The 17,491-nt window shown below is 32.3% G+C and overlaps 1 long non-coding RNA gene across 1 annotated transcript; it reads left to right on the top strand.

Moving 5' to 3' along the window:
• Positions 1-2,589: 2,589 nt before the first annotated feature.
• LOC118185047 (uncharacterized) lies at positions 2,590-12,316 on the top strand. Its single transcript, XR_004757535.2, has 3 exons — positions 2,590-2,749; positions 6,887-7,106; positions 12,217-12,316. It is a non-coding gene; the product is annotated as an uncharacterized LOC118185047 (long non-coding RNA).
• The last annotated feature ends 5,175 nt before the right edge of the window (positions 12,317-17,491 follow it).

The following is a 17,491-nucleotide window of genomic DNA, read 5'->3' as shown; positions in this document are numbered from 1 at the left end:
CCATGTTCTCATAGAGTGCAAATACTGTATTGGCCAAGTTCCATAAAATTGGTACAAGGCCCTAACCTTGTGGGAATCCTTTTGTGATGGTCTTTGTTACAACATCACTATCCGTGGTGACTTGGACATGCCAGTTTTCTAGGTAGCTCTTCAGCAGGTGCAGGTGTTAGTAAGAGAATGAAATTCATTGGACATATACCTCATATTGTAAGGGACAAGTGATTAAAATTGCAGAAAATTAGGATATCTATATCCTGAGAAATCAGTATGCAGAGCAACCACCTCTGCCTGTAATAACAGTATTTAATCGCCTGGGCCATGGAGTATAGCATTTACGGGGATCGCAGTTTATGCAGATTCATCGCTATGGTATGGTTCATTGACAGTAGTTAATGGTAATTGATGACGTGGCAATCGCTTGGCAACCACTGATCATATGTCTCTAGTTGGTGTCAGATCAGCAGAATATACAGGCCGGGACAGTAGTTTGAATTGAGGAAGATAAGGACAATACGGGCCACATGCGGTTGTGCACTGGCCTGCTGAAACAAAGCGTTAAGAAGGCCTCGAAGATAGGGTATAGAACCACGGGCCTTAACACGTCAGGAATATAACGGCTGCTATTGAAAGTGCCAGGAATGCAAAAAACAAGAAGCGATCGAGACGTTTATCCAGTGGCATCCTTACCATCACTGATCGTATATGCTGATGGGCCAGTATGATGATATCCAGGGCAAACTAGCAATGTGTGTTCTCTACGACGCCGCCAAGCACGAATGTGGCCATCATGGTGCTGCGTAAAGAACCAGAATAACACATAATGTCTGTAATCATTATGTGACGCAATTAATCACACCATTTAATGCTCTCCTATGTGAGACGAAGCGTTAAGGGTAACCGAATCAATGGTCACCGTGCTGACAGTCCATGCTGCTGCAAACGTCGTTGAACTGTTCAAGCAGAGATTTGTCTTGCAGACTCCATTTCTAGACTCAGGGTTCGTGACGTAGCTGCACGATGCCTTGTAGACATGCAGATAAGATGTCTCTCTTCTCGTCTGTTAGTGATAGTGGCTGCTGAGATTCAGCACGGCGTGCGTTCCATATGACACCGATTCCATATTCTACGGACAGTCATGAAATCTCTACCGACACAGGCAGTAATATTACGGTACGATAAACCGCAGTCCCGGTAGGCTATAATTCTTCCTCGATCAAAGTCAGACATATGCTGATAGACACTCTTTCTCATACGAGGCATTACAATAACTTTCTTAACCGAAAACAACGTTAAAAAATGTAAATTAAGTGTGAGAAAATTGCTGTCAAATCTCTGGTTTCATACACATTGTAGGTGTCCCTACTACCGCCTGCTTTGCATGAATACGCTTAAAATCTAATCGTTTGCACATCAGAGCATGTTCTATTTGACATGCAAGTTTCACGTGTGTAGCATCCCGCCTTTCTGGTGTAGAAATTTTAATGGCTAATAATGTAACAGGTTCACAAGTAAAACAAGATTTAGAACCGAAACTTCGTAAGAATTTAATTTTAATATGCACAATAATTAAATTTGATACGGAAAGTAGATAATTCGATTGGCGCTTTAATAAATATCTGATAATCTTTATCTGATTAAGAAGTGATTGTCTTTGAGAATATTATTGTTTCTAATACTAATGTTTATTTATGGTCTCAGAAATGGTCTTTTGGAAAGACGCTCGTCTGAGATGACCGTCAAAATTTCATAGTACATTATTTAATACGTTTTGAAATAAGCAAACGAATATAGTATGTATGGAAAGCTTTCTTTCAAAACTTTTTTGGTTAAAATTTATTAATTACTATTTTAAAAATGTCAGTATACTTTTATGAAAAAAAAATTAAAAACATTACTAGCATAACTTTTTGTATATACTATTCATTTTCTCGGTTTTCCTATTTAATATGGAGTTTTATTTGTAGTCTTAATTGTAAAAATTTAAATGCAATAAATTTTCTGACGGGCATATTTATACGTTGTATCAATATAACTTCGAGATAAATTTTAAAGAAAAAAAGCGTTCTTTCTGCTCTCCTTTTCAGTGTACTATATGTTTTCAGCTAAATGCGGATAAAATTTATAAACAGACTTCTTTTTAATTATTTGATTTCTCTCGCAATCATCTTCGCATGTTAGTAAACTGCGCATTCAGATTGTTCTCAGCTAATAAATTTTTTATATTTAAATTCGTCACATTCAAACATCACGCTTAATTTCTCAATTTGCATTTTAGTATTCATAGATATTTATCATCTTCCTCAAAAAACATAAAACTACCCTTTTCTTCATAACATATGAATAATTCTAATGACCAGTTTCTTCATAAAGCTTTGTGAGACGTCAGAATTTATATTCTGAAACCATTTACCATTATTTCGAAAATGTCAACGTGATACGAATTTTCACATCCGCTAAGTAAAATGTTGAATTAAGATTTGTATCTTTCAGTTCTCGAGGAATGACAATGAAAATTTTGGTAGTATGCACGTCTGCAGGAAAAATAAAAATTGCTTATTTATCAACGAATACATTTTATTTATACAAAAAATCTTTCGGATGGAAAAAAGTTATCGAATCCAAGGGCACTTAATGAATATAAAAGGCTACGCGAAAACTTCAGAAATATACTTATGCGTCACCTGAATAACAAAGTATAATCATCTCCTTTTGAAACTTAGCAACATTACTGTGCACAATGAAGATTTTGGTGAGTAAATATTATTCTTTGTAAAACATAAACATTCATTTAATGAGCAATTGTCTTTCTCGTTTGAAATTCATATTCATAGATTTATAAACCTTAATTTTGCCTTAAATTCTATTCCATTTTCCCTTCACTAGACCCTAACACTCTTCCGAAGGGAATTCATGCTCATTAGAAGCAGAATGGAGTTTAGTTTAGATTTGGGAAACACAGGTAGTTGTTATTTTGAGGAACATTCCGAAGAAAATCAGTTGTTTTTCCTATATGGTGGAATTACCTCATATTTATATTACATGTTGGAAAGATCATGTAAACATCCTCAAAGTTAACATGTTCTGTCGAGCGCAAAATTCGAGATGAAAATATAGAACGACAGTTTCTTTCTTTTTTCACTTCCTTGTACGAAGTAAAAGAAGTATCGTAATAGCGAAAAATTTGGGCTTTCATATTTTTAACGAAAATATCCATTTTTATCTCACTCGAATACATTAAAACGAATTTTTGCTTGGCATCTATACGTACGAACAAAACAGATGACTCTTTCTACCAAAATGGATTCTAAAATTCAGAAGAGATTTTTTTCGTGAATTTTGTACTTACGTACGTATGTATGTATCTCGCATAGCTCAAAAACGAGGAACTTCAGAACGTTCAATATTGCCGTATGGGACTGTAATAACAAGCCGTTATGCATCTCCCTTTTTTATTGCATTCGGTCGTATCAAACGTATATACCAATCTGTTACCCGTCTCGTTAAGCTTAACTTTTTTATTCTTATGTTGGTAAACTGTGCATTTCTTGCTTTAATTGAATTATGTTGTTCTTATGTTCCGATTAAGTTTTTATAGCTATATATAGTTAATCTGCATGCAATAGTTGTGGAATTATCAAAAATTTAAAAGTTTAAATGGGGCTAAGCAATCCAGGCCGCCATTTGTTTACATTACAAATTCTTAGTATACTAGTGAATTAAGTTAATTTGTGCACCAACTTCAGCGTTTTCTTGCTAAGTGGGACCGCAAGTAAACTTTCAATTTTTTGCACCGAAAAATCTGTCTTCGTGCCTGCTGGTCGAATTGCTTGTTTTTGAGTAAAAACTTTACATTTAATTGTAAAAATTGTTTTTTAACTGTTTTTAACCGCATTTGGCATTTTATGTTTTTCTGTATTTTACAGTTTTTAATGAAAATGATTTGAGTTTTTAATGTATTTTTCCCTTTCTGCAAAGTGAGAACGGAATTAATTGAATGAAAAATATATTTCTAATGAAATTTCAGGAAATAAGTGTAAATGGAATGCAGCAAAAAAATGTGTATAATTTAATAGGCCGTACAAGGAAGTCATGTGGTGTCTAGCCGTCGGATATTTTTTACTTCAATTTAAAAAAAAAAAAAAATAGAAGAAGTTTCACTATTTTAAACTATATATGCTTCGATCATAATTTAATATAAAAATTTCATAGAAAAATGAAATGATTCAGCAAAATCAACAATTTTAAGATGCAAATTAGTTGATCCTAAAACGTAACTGCTTCTACTGTGTAACTTTTTTAATGACGTGTTTGCGAAGAACGTAAATTGCTGCGAAATCTGAATTGAATAGCTGACTAATCTGAGGAATATTCCAAAACATAATGAAATAAATTGAATATGTTATAGTGCACATACTATACATAGCTATGTGTAATTCTAACCGTATACATCTTCCAGTAATTTGGAGAAATGGAAGGTAATATAGATTTCTCGGTGACCGGGAGTAAAACTGTATAAGACCAGAGAGTGCATCAGTTTTTCAGATTTAGCTTCGGAGCTTTAGATGCGTTTTGCATTTAATATATACAATAATTGCATTTTATGTTTTTAGTAATTTGAAGTAATAACTACTAATTGTGCTGTGTCATACTGAGAAGAACTGCGCGAGAACATTGTGGAAAGTTCCAAAACTGTAAAATATTTCTATCGGAAAAATAAGTTTTATCAAACAGCATCGGTTCTGCGTACATTCAGTCTATTATGAACCCATACGCACGCAACAATATAAAACATTTTTTTTTCTAATGTCAAATATTTAACAACATAAATTGCTTTAGTTCAAGAAAACTGATCAGAAATATTCGAATCCTTATTTATTTTATAGTAAAATAATTTATTTGAATAAAATTTAAAGAAAGTTTTCTTTTTAAGATAAAATTTTAAAAAACAAATTATTAAAACTTTTATAACTGCACTTTGCAAGCAAGAAGCAACATGAAAAGCAGATTACTTAGTTTTAGATAGTAGTTTCTTTCAAAATCTCACGCTTAGAAACTAGTTAATTTTTGTGATAAATTGCCACGTAATTAGAATGTAAAAGATGACCTTAAAATGCTCTTTTGAAACATTTATCTGTCTTATATGTTAAATACTTATATTAATGTGCCTCTTTCTCACCCACTTATGCTAAGATCAAACGTTAAAAGAAAACATTTACTTGCTTTTATCTCAAAATATATTTATTTAGATATATCTCGCTTATAAAAACTCTCCAGCATATGAAGCTAATATATACAAGACCAGTTTAGCTACAAACAGTTTCATTTACCTATAAGGTACCATCGAACATGAAATAGCATCTTATATTCGGAATAAAATGGCAATTTGAATTTGACATGAAAAATGTATAAAAGAATACTAAAGCAATGCATTTACAGTTGGAATATATCCAAAACACTTTTTTGCAGCTGTGTTGAAGTTAAATACCTTCGAACCTTGAAGATGATAATATGATTACGATGTTTTGTAAGAACAAAATTGTATATTACTCATAACATTTAAGCAAATGATGTATTGCTTTTAACTCCAGAGATAGAGCAAATACATTCTCCCTAATTTTAGAAATGTTTTTCTGTAACCTGTATGATTTTGTTTCAATTTAGCCTATAATTTAAAGTATTAATTAAGCCTGCCTTATTGATTTTTAATTTCTAAGCTACATTTCTTACAATGCATCAAATTTTGCCCATTAATGTAATTGTAACTATTGTAACTAGTATAATTTTATTGTAATACTGTTTTTTTAATGTAAATGTAACCTTCCTCTATTTTGGTCTTATTGTGAGCAGTACTTTGTAGTACCAGCTTTTAGGATAAGAACTTTGTGAGCTCGATTCCTAAAAATACCAGTTTAAACGACACGTTTTAGGGCTCTAAGTGTGTAGAAGTTTGAATCAGTGTCCTCCAAACTCTACTAGACTATATGAGTTATTGCTTCAGTTTGAATTCAGATGACAAATTCCTAGGATGGATAAAATAAAATTTTTATTAACTCCCTAAAACTTAACAAAAGGCACCACTTATGCTTAAAAACAAAAATTCTGCCAGCAGCGGTTACTTAAAATAGCAGAAGTTGAAATTTAGTTTTAAATCATTTACGCAGGAACTACAGAAAATGCTCTACTAGAACTAACTGAAATAATTATTGGTGCGGTTTTAACGTCGGCTAGGAAAAAGGCGAAAACCGAAATAATCTTTAGCAGAACTGCTATTAGGACGTTATCTGCAAGCGAGGCTGTCAAAGCTCTAACTCTAAAACATAAAACTTATGTGGCACTATTATATTTGGCTTCCAGTTCTTCTAAACAGAATAGCAGCATAGTTTCCATGAATTTTCGCATGTATAAAATGAATGAGATACACTCTTACAAAGGTTATTCCTCAATTAGCAGAACAGCCCCTGCTTACTTTTCTGTAATTATAATCAACCATAGATTTAACCTGAGTTAGAAAAGAAGAAATTAAAGAAATTAGGTTTTTGTAATATTGGAAGGTAAATAATTTGTAAATAATCAGATTTGTAAATAAACACTAGTTTTATTGAAATTATGGGTATATTCTCCTCTTGTGTCAAGCTGTAAGCGTTCAAAAATTTCAATTTTCAATCATTTTACTTCTTTTTGTTGCCAGGCTTGTGCTGCCAGAAAACTTAAGTTACATTTTACTTGCTTATCAATACTGAAATTTGCATTGCATTAACTTCCTAAGTGAGCCAGACAATCAAAACTTTACGTAAATAAAAAATTTCAATTTTTTTAAGATTATCATTTTTTATTTATAATCATTCACTTGATTCTTTCTTTTTTTTTTTTTTTTTTTTTTTTTCAGATCACGGTCATTTTTTTCGCTTTAGTGGCTTGCGCCTGCGCATATACAAGCTACTTTCCTTCCTCTTTCATCAGCAGATATGCTTATCCCTACACCTTCAATTATCCACCAACTTATAATTTCGGATATCCTGCTCATTACGTACACAATAGCCGGCCCAGTTTTTACAACAAGTATTCCATATATTGACGAAATTGAGAAGTCTTTCTGAATCAACAAAGTAAGATTGTTTGATTTATTTAAAATTGCTTATAACGCTCAACAAAATTCGAAGACAACAGATTATGTTAAATAACATCATATATCATCAATTCCTTTTTTGCGAAAACAACGAGCTTGAAATTGTTATATATACTATATATATAATAAAAAGAAAAATAAAGGCTTTGAAAGTATACATTGCTTTAAAATAACAATTGTCAATTTATAGATAGTTTTGTTTCCTTGTATTAAAAAATAGACAAACATTTATGGAAAAAACATCAGTAATAAAATGTAGGACTTACTGTATTATCTTGAATTGTATTTAAAGTACCATAGAGTCCTAAATGCTTTTAGCTCCAAATACCTATCCTAAAAGTTTCTCGAATCTTTCATGTAAGAAGTAAAGTCAGTAATAAAATAAAATTAAACTTGTGCTTATTATTGTAAGCTTTTATTTAAACAAAATATGAATTCTGTGTTAAATGAAAATGAAATTCAAGAATACTGTTTTTAAAAGCTAATATAAAATGTAAGGTTCTTTTATGTTAATTCACCAGTTATTTTATGTTTTGGTCTTTACTGTCATTTCTCCCTTCCGTTTCCACGCCAGAATGCAAAGTAGTTCACGACTATTTAAGGTGAGGTTTCTAGATTGTAAAATACACCAGTGTTCTGCCTCTAGAGGTAATGTTACTAGGTTGCTGTATCAGATAAAATTTGTATTCTTCGGCCTTGCATTATAACTGCCTATACTGAATCTCGAAGCCGGTTAGATAAGTAAGCCAACTTCGTATTAAATTGATTCATGTAGCCTTCGACAACTAGCTTGTTAATTAAAATTTTATGTTTGACTGACTGTTGTCTAAGTTACCTCGTCGCAAGTGCTTGGCTGATTGGTAAGCATCAGTTGTGCCTTCTTTTCTTAGTTTCACATAAAAGGGTCTTTTACACTCTTCTCAAATTTCATTTATTATTTTAAATCTAGCGATAATTCGCTTAACGTTTACAAAGAGTTTGAACCCTACATCATTGCAAAACATACTAAACTTTGTAACATTTTAAAAAGAGACGAATGAAATTTAATAAACGAAGTATTTAATTAAAGCCTCTGAATGTTAAAGTTCATTTTGTAAAATAATTTTGTTAAAGAGTATTTGAATTAACTACATAGATTTTTTTTTGCATTTTCCAAGGTCTTTTTAAATCTAAAGAGGCATAGAGAGAGGAGTTTTTACTTCTCCCATTTACTCGAATTTGATTAAATTTCTTCACCTTGACATTCAGACAACTGGATATATATAACATTGCATTAATACCTGTCAGGGGCCACCGCAGCGATTTGAAAGAGAGAAAGTTCAAGCGTTAATACAGATAGACACTAGTATGAAACAACAAATTCTCTTCAGAAAATTAAGAGTGTGGTACCCAGGACTGCACCGAAATGATATTGGCGCTTTATATCCATTATAATGGCAACAACTTCGCGCTTCATTTAATGAGCGCTTATGTTGGATATCAGTAACACATATTTCTGACGTTCTGAATTAAAATTTTAATCCTTTTAAATGGATTCAAAAGATGAAAAAATCACAACAATTAGAGTTTCTGGAAAGCTATAATTACAGGGCATATGTGCTGTGTCAATAAATTGAGATTTTTCAGAAGTGCTTGAGGTATTCCTTTTTAAGATATTCCATTGTCTGGACTTTCTGGAACTATAACTATTATACACGCGTGCTGTATCAATAAACTGAGATTATTCAGAAGCCCTTGAGGTACTTCTCCCTTGAGTTTATGGAGCTATACCTATTGGATATGTGTTCTGTGTCAATAAACTGAGATTATTCAGAAGTAATTGAGGTATTAGGTATTCAACTGTCGCCGAAGAGCATGTTTCACTTTAGTAGGATTCTAAGAAATGGTTGACGGTTGGCAGCTCGTCACATCCAAAGTATGTTTAATCGTATTAAAGTCTGGCATGCACACATCTATTCGTTCATATGCATATATTACAGTATATCTCTAACCATACGTGGTTTTTGTAAATACACATTATCTTGCATAAGAAATAAAGTATTTCTTATTGCAGTAGCATAAGGTGCACAAATGAGCTTTGAATTTCTCTTTATATCTTACATGCATCTGTGAACTCTGTTTACAACAGTGAATCTTTGATTTTATAGAAATCAATACCGCTATCAGAACTTCCATTCCTCAAAAGCAAAACTGTGCCTTTTTTACAGAGGCCATTTGTTGTAGGAAAGAGTTATCGAGGGTCTTTCTCACAATAAACAAGATTTTGAAGATTATGATATCGTAAGTGGAATCTTGATTTATCTCAGAACAAAACATTTTGTCTAGCCGAACATCTTTGTATCTAACAGTGCAAATATCTTCAAGAATTTCGTAAAGGTTTCATTAACACAGGGCAAATAAGTGACTTCTGAAGCTATGATACTATCATAAAAATGAAGTAGAGGACAGCCAATCTATTTTGAAGATTCCTATTCCAGTAATGTGTCACTCATTTTGTTGCCTACCTTAATGAGCAGTTTGGATTAAATCATGATCTTTCGTTTGTATGTTTACTAGTCAGCTATATGGATTGAAGGACAATTCCTGCATTCCGGAATAGATCCTAATCTATTGACACTGTGAAACTCGAAACTGCTGTCTATGTTTTTTTACATTGGAAACTTGCAATAACCTGCTAAGTTTCACTGGGTGTTCAATCTTCTCCACATTACCCACCAAGCTAACAAAATCTGGTAAATTATACTGATCAAATATGGTTAATCATTCTAAGCGGGTGCTATTTTTTCACTTTCTTTAAATTTAGCACCATGCTCTGAAGGTAAATAACCTATAATGAATTAACAACTGAAAAGGCGTCGTTAACGCAAATCTGCATATTTATTGCAAATTTTTACAATGGTGATCAATCAGCAAGTATGTCTGAATTTCCTAAATATATTGTGCAGTTTTGTATTTAAAATTCATCATCACCTAATTTTGTTGAGCGATGTATGTTCTTTATTTTACAGTGTCAGTTTGTGTTTAAATTGAATGTCGGATGATGTGGTATAATTTAATTAAGTTTTGGAAAAATTTGCCGAACCGTTACAAGGATAAATGCATTAATTCCGTAATAACATTACGTAACATGACGTGACCTAACGGCTCAAAAATCTGAAAGGCTAAAGTCGTTATAATATCAGAATACGCTTTTCACGATAAAAAAAAACGTGAAATTACTTTTTATTTGCTAAACTCATAACATATTTTTATTTTGATTAAAAGGAAAGAATGAAGACTTAACCTCACTGTAAATATAAGCTTATTTTTATTTTTACTCTAGTAAAACTTAAAAAAAGATTTTTTTGTTTGTTTGTTTTTTGTTGTAGTTAATATGTATAGTGTCGGACAACATATATTTATTTAACATTCACCTCAATAACTTTCTAAAAAATTTTTACTTTACTGTATGCAACGGAATTTTCTGATTTGTAAAATATATTTTTATATGAAATATTTTCTGATTGACAGGGTATATTCGAATGTGGATTAACTACTTCTCAAAATTTTCTCAAACAGGTAAACCAACTGAAATGAAAAAAAGAAATGAAAATGATTTGTCTAGATTTTTGGTTAAATTATGGAGATCAGGATTAAATACTTCTTGGAATTTTCTTAAATAGGTTGTAGTGTCGTCTGGCCCCAACTTGTCAGCAAGTGTGGTAGTGACTGCTATGAAGTTTGAATTTACACAGACACGTAAAGAGGGTTTAAAGCCCTTTTTATTCAACTTTTAAAATAACAGCTGCGTCCACTTGACGCTCACAAACTACGCCGACCCGGCGGTTTAACTGAAACAGAATGTAAAACTGAAAAATAATGACTAGATGAATAAATAACGAGATCACTAACCACGAGGCTCTGAGATCTTAAAATAACCTAACCGTGTTCTACAATACCGCTGAGCTTCAGCGAGCTTACTAATTAAGCAGTTGAAAGATTCAGCAAAACCTGCCGAGATAGGCGCACAGGCCGAAACGCGCGGTTCTTAAATTCCTACCTAGCAACCTTCACGTTTGCGATTCAAGAAGCCCACCTACAATCTCGTTTTCCTTCTATTTAGTAAGTAACTCAACTTACTTCTGCTAAATTTTAATATACTGCGCGCTCTACTACAATTTACATACTCTAGCATTGTCAATTCTAGGGGAGAGTAAAGGCATGACAGAAAAGATAGCTTAAAATAAATGTTAGTTAAAATAAATATAAACCCTACAAGGTATTGCAACCCAAACGAAATAAAGAACTGAGAGTGATCTGTATAAATTTGCGGTTTTCAAAATTTGAGCTTTGATCTGTGTTCTTTAATGTTCTCTTTTATTTTAGACTCTAGAAATGTTTACATTCGAGATTTTCTTGTTTTAGCATCACTAACTACCACAGCTGTGATCGTTTATGCCTACAAGTACAAATCCGCGAATTATGAAACTCAAAAGCTAATTCAGTCTTACCAGTGTAAACTTAAAACTTTATTGAACTGAATTAATAATCAATTTTTGTGTAATTAAATTAAATTTATATTGTATATATTGCAAAAATAAAACTGGAAGTTTAACAATACATTTCTACAAAATCTTTCCGGTAAAATACAGAAAAGTCTAGCGTGATGAATTACAATTTTATGTATACATATAAGCAAAAGGCATAGCGAATAAAACTAACAATCATTTCTCTGATCTCTATGAGGCAGTTTCTAAACTGACAAAAATAGTTATTATTTTAAGTGGCACAGAAATTATCATATAAAATAGCGTGAAATTTATTATTTAATAGCCATCCTCCGACGCTGTTTTACCAGATACATTTCAAGCTATAAAATCAATATTAATCTTAGGTTGTATTCGTTTCGTAATTTTTCAGTGTTTAAAACCACGTATGTGCTATAGATATAGAAATGCTATAGATATAGTATATATATTTCTTTTATGTTCTGTATTTTAAGAATTGTATATGAGGGAATATATTATTTACCTATAAAACGGCGAAATCATTAAGCATAAATAAGGAATTCATATTTGTTATTGATTCAAAATATCTTTCTTTTCAAATAGGCTTCAAAGACATGCTTTCCCAGATGTTACTGGTCCAGCTGCTGTGAAATTTCGAGTCAGAAATTGTAATTTTATTATTAAATAAATACTTTTGTTTGTATTGCTGTTTATGTATTTTATTCTTTAATGCTACAAGATTTACATCCTTTCAGTTATCGTCGTTTCTTTCATAAAAAGACATTTTTGGTGAAGTTTATGAGGAATTTTCTACTTTTTCACGGTATGATTTTGTGATGTAATTAGAAGCACGTTCAGCTAGCAATGAGGAATCAGTAGTTCAAACGCAGTCGAGAACAATACTGATTCTTCGCGTTTCTCGACTTCAAAAAAGCGTTAATAATATATATATAATAATATATAAATATATATAAACTCACTTTAATTTCAGCTACCGTAGAATTGCTATATGCTATAAAATTTCTATGAACTTACCATCACTTTATTATTAAATAAATAAATATTTATACTTAGAAATTCTAAATTAGACTTCTGATAACCATTTTAAATAACAGTTAGATCTACATTCAAAATGCTATAGGTATCTGAAAAATGTTAGGTCGAAATTCTTAAAAAATCGAGATCTTAAAGATCTTCATTATTTCAGTAGCTTCTGCGTACTTTCTTTCTAATAAAATATAAGACTTTTTAAGACGGCAGCTGCACACTTTATTTCCTAAGTTATTGGTTCAAGACATACGTTTCCTTTACAAAGTTTGTCAAAATAAAACAGAAGATTCAATGAAAACACTTAATTAACATTATAAGTACTAAAAGAATCCTGTAAATGCGTAATGTAAGATTTAGGGGTACTTATCATCAGTTTCTCAGTTATTAGCTCAGAGTGACTTTGGAGTATTGAGATATCTATGAGAGCTTTGCCTTTTAGCATTCGGTAAATTGCATTGCGTTGTGTTTAACGTTTTAGTAGTTTGGAGTGAACTATTGATTGTGCTGTGGTACTGAGAAAAGCTGTAAGAGGTCTTTTGTGGAAGGTTCCAGAACTGTAAAGTGTTTCTTTTGGTAAAAAAAATAAAAAATAAAAATAAATAAATAAATAAAAATAATAAATAAAAAATAATAAATAATAAATAAAATATCAAGCCACCATCGGTTCTGTGTGCACTGAAGCCATTACTAATTCCGTACTTGCATTCAGTTACTAATCCATACTTGCATTCCCCCTTATTGTGCAGTACACAAATTACATATTTAAAATCCCATTCTGGATATAAATTTGAAATTAAATACCTGTTTTGTTTTATTATTATTTATCTTTTTAATGTACAGCTTATAAGTCGTTTACAAGTTAATGAAAACCCTATGTCCGCTCTGCAGATCCAGAAATTTGCCAAAGATAATTTCCAATGATGTTGGCACTGAAAAGTGAAGACTGTCCTAAAATACTAAAATAAGGGTATGAAAAGTAAGCCTGCTTTAGAATACCAGTGTTTAGTAGGAATAATAATAATTATAATCACAATAATAATAAATCATGTTACTCTTATAGAGATACACACAGAACACACACGACCTGTGACTTGCCATTTGACCATCGCTGCTTTAAACCGTGTTGCCAAAAAGGGCTTTTAAGCATCAGAGCAATAAATACATAAGTAAACTTATCTTCATTATTTGATTTCATCTTCTGTTATCGAAAGAAAGTTCCTTATGTATTTGTAGAATCAAAGATTTTATATGAAATGCTTAATTTAGATATTAATGCTCAGAGACATTCAAAATGGAGTGATATACAATCATAATTTAATTGTATATTATTATTTGCAAACTAAGTTAATAAAGTGATTTATTTAGAAAAAAATATGATAATGATAAGTAAGATATTTATAGTAGCATAACTATATTTTCGGCAGAGTAAGCCTTCTCTCAGTCAAATTCATATGATCTCATTTTTAGCACTATACATCAGAAAATACACAGCAGAATGAAGATTGTCTAAATAGCTGAATTTACCAGAAACGGTATTTATGCACTATAGGATTAAAGAAAAATGCTAACTGCGTTAATAAAAATTATATTTGCTTTTAAAAATGTAACGGAAGATAATTTCAGTTTTTCAATGTTGCATATAAAAATTATTTTAGTAATGTTGTTTAAACACATATAATTTATTAGAATTTTCTTTAGAGAGGCATACAAATTTTATTTAATAATGCAACGAATCATATCATTTGTAACAAATGGCATAAAATGTAAAATATTTTATTACAGTTTTTTACGTTTATCATTTCCTTTTAAAGATATCATGAAAAGAGTTTAATATAGCATATAAAACAAAACGCACCAGTCCATCTAGTTTATTATGTAAATAACAGAATACAAAAAAACAAATAAATAACGATTAGTAATGTGAATTAACCAAGCGCAACGTTTTTCAAATTCCATCTAAAGATGGCGCCACTAATGATAGTGTAAAGCTGGAAAAAACATTTCAATTGAAATGAAACTCGCAAAAGTATTTTAAAAGCCCTAAAGCAGTATGACCTATTTTTATGACTTAATGGTATTTTAATACTTTATCTATATTAGTAATTTTGTATTATTTTTTTCTAATGTACATAGCTAATGTTATAAGGCGATAAAAATAAAGAAAAGAAAAAAGAACTCCAATTTCACTATAGGTGAAATTTTATAGGTTTTACTTTAAATTTCATTTCTAATTCCTTTATTAAAACTTTATTTGTTTCATTAGTTATTTAAAAAATTTATAAAATTAGGAGAAGTGCACATCACAAACTCGTACGTACACCGTACACCGTACTCGTACGTACACCTGTTTTGTGCGTCAAAAAATAACTTTTCAAACGCACAAAACAGACGACCACATATGGTTCCAGAATATTTTGATAGTTATGTAGACATCGATTTGTTAGCCTTCACCTTATTCAAAAATCTTGGAATTTATTGAAGAGAAGTACTCAAGTATAAATGGGGTATGTCGGTTTATTAATATCACTGTATAAATAAATTTCAGTTAATTATATAGATTAAGGTGTGTGTATTTAATTTAATTAGGGCAAAGCACACTAGGGCTATCTGCCTAAGAGGAGGAATGCCTTCGTGGAGGACTTTCTAAGGGAAACTGGCTCGTACACACGTTACACATGAGGAAAACCACGAAAACGCCCATGCAGCCAGCCCGTTCGCGGGATTCGAACCTCGGACTGAACTACCAGTGTTCAGCGACTTTACCGCTCGGCCTCTGGTGGGCCATACAGATTAAGGAGAAGAAGGAAAAGAAGGGAGCATTTTATCTTATAAATCATTTCCGGAAATACTGAAAGTGAAAAATATTTTAAAATCTAAAAAGAGCTTGGAGCAAGCAACGAGGAAGGACGCCATCACGCCGAGCTCTTGGTTTTTGCCCAATTTTCAGTGCAAGTTTTTGAGTGCGATGTGTGTATTATATATCAAAATGTGCGTGAATATCTCCTGCATCCTTGGATACATCGTTTAAGTGTATGTGAGTGATATTTCTCCAGATTTTTGTGTTTTAGTGCTTCTAACAAAAGAAAATAGGCAGTCGCAATTTACCGTGTTTTTGTTCACCACTTCTGCCGCTACAGCAACGGAAGGGTCCCGCCTAGCTACCACGTGGTGCCCCTGGTAGGCCTAGGAAGTCGGCCAAGTATTCCATGTCCAGAAATTAGTTTTTAATTAAAATATATGTATATATCTTCGGATCCATTGCAATCAAGAATTTCAAGAACATTTTAGGGTTTTTTTTTTTTTTTCCTCAAAATTATTAACATTTTTACAGGACTTGCATAGTGATTTTAATTCCATCGTTTTCATCTTCAGTTTCGACATTATAGCTCTAGTCGTCGAATAACTTTTCGATAACTTTGAACACTGTTCGACAAACTCTAAAAATTTAGTTTTAAAGCTCTAGTTGCGTGCTTTTGATGTGTTTTACATGAGAACTGATCTTTATGCACTCTGTATTTTACCTTTAATTACTTGCAATGTTTATTTAATCTTTTAATTACTGTATTAATTGCTGTATTTTAATTACTTGTATTTTTATGTTTCTACTTGCACTTAAAAATCAGTCAGTTTGATTGTATTTAGAGAATTTTTAGTCATAGTTCATCTGTTAATTATGTTTAGTATCTTACTTATTCTACTACATATTTTAATTACTGTAATTTCTTGTTACTGGGTGTGAAAGGGACCTATTGTTACCAAATTTTATCATATATTGGTTGTTATACAGCAATAAGCAATAGCTGTTTTACGTTAAGTATTTGATAAAGAGTTACACTACGAGTGTGATAATTTGCAACTCTGAGAAAGTTCTTGGACAGCATGTCCCGTCAATCAGTGATTCCAATTGACGGTGATTCCGCGCATTCACAAAGTGACGTAGACGCCACTAATTTATTGACCTCTGATTTGCCTTACGCAGAGAAAGTAGCTATTTTGTGTGAGGATATTAGACAGATAGCGGCCACCACCAGAAGTACTAAATATCTTTTACCTACAGTTCTCCGCACCAGACTATTAGACTCCCTGGTTGCGTTGCAGACGCTGGCCTTACAAGGTGCAGAATTAGCAGCCAAGCCAACAAAGATAGACACAGGTGTTAATACATCAACAGTGCTTTGCTGTGAATTGGCTCACTCTCAGCCTCTACCGATAGCACAACAACCACCTGATTTACAGGCACCTCCACCTTTGCCAACAGCTTCTCGACCAACTTTTGCAGAGATTATAAAGAAACATAAGAATCCAAGTCTATACATACGTCCCAAAGCGGACGTCACAGAGGCTGAGCTAAAGGCGCAGCTAAACGCTAAAGTACCACTTTCCAAGCTACAGGCAGGTATAGAAAAAATTTCTAAGTTCAACAAAGGAGGTTTCGAAGTTGTCTGTAAATCCACTGAAGATGTCGAAGTCCTCGAACAACAGCTTCAACAACAAGATATCCCAGCGGAAGTCACCCGTCCATGGAAACGTAAGCCAAGATGCATCGTCCATGACTTGCCGGTATCCACACAATCAGAAGAAGTACTCGCAGAACTCAGCGGCGTCACTGGAATGCCTAGCACCAACTTTAAACCCCTATTCCGATTACAAGAACGTCGTAAAGGCAAAATCAAGTGGGTTTTTGAGTGTGAGTCGACAGGCTTTGCAGCCATCATGCAGCACAGAAAAATCTTCCTCGGCTGGCAGGCTCATAGAGTCTCAGAGCATATTGGCCTCCAGCGATGTTTTAGATGCTAGCAATATGGGCATAAGCAAGCTGACTGTAGAA

Source organism: Stegodyphus dumicola, chromosome 1 (genome assembly GCF_044657685.1).
Source record: "Stegodyphus dumicola isolate Sdum_Otavi_A_Nest chromosome 1, ASM4465768v1".
NCBI classification, from domain to species: Eukaryota; Metazoa; Arthropoda; class Arachnida; order Araneae; family Eresidae; genus Stegodyphus; species Stegodyphus dumicola.
The sequence above is the reverse complement of the archived record's forward strand: the minus strand, read 5'-3'. Positions and strand labels throughout refer to the sequence as shown.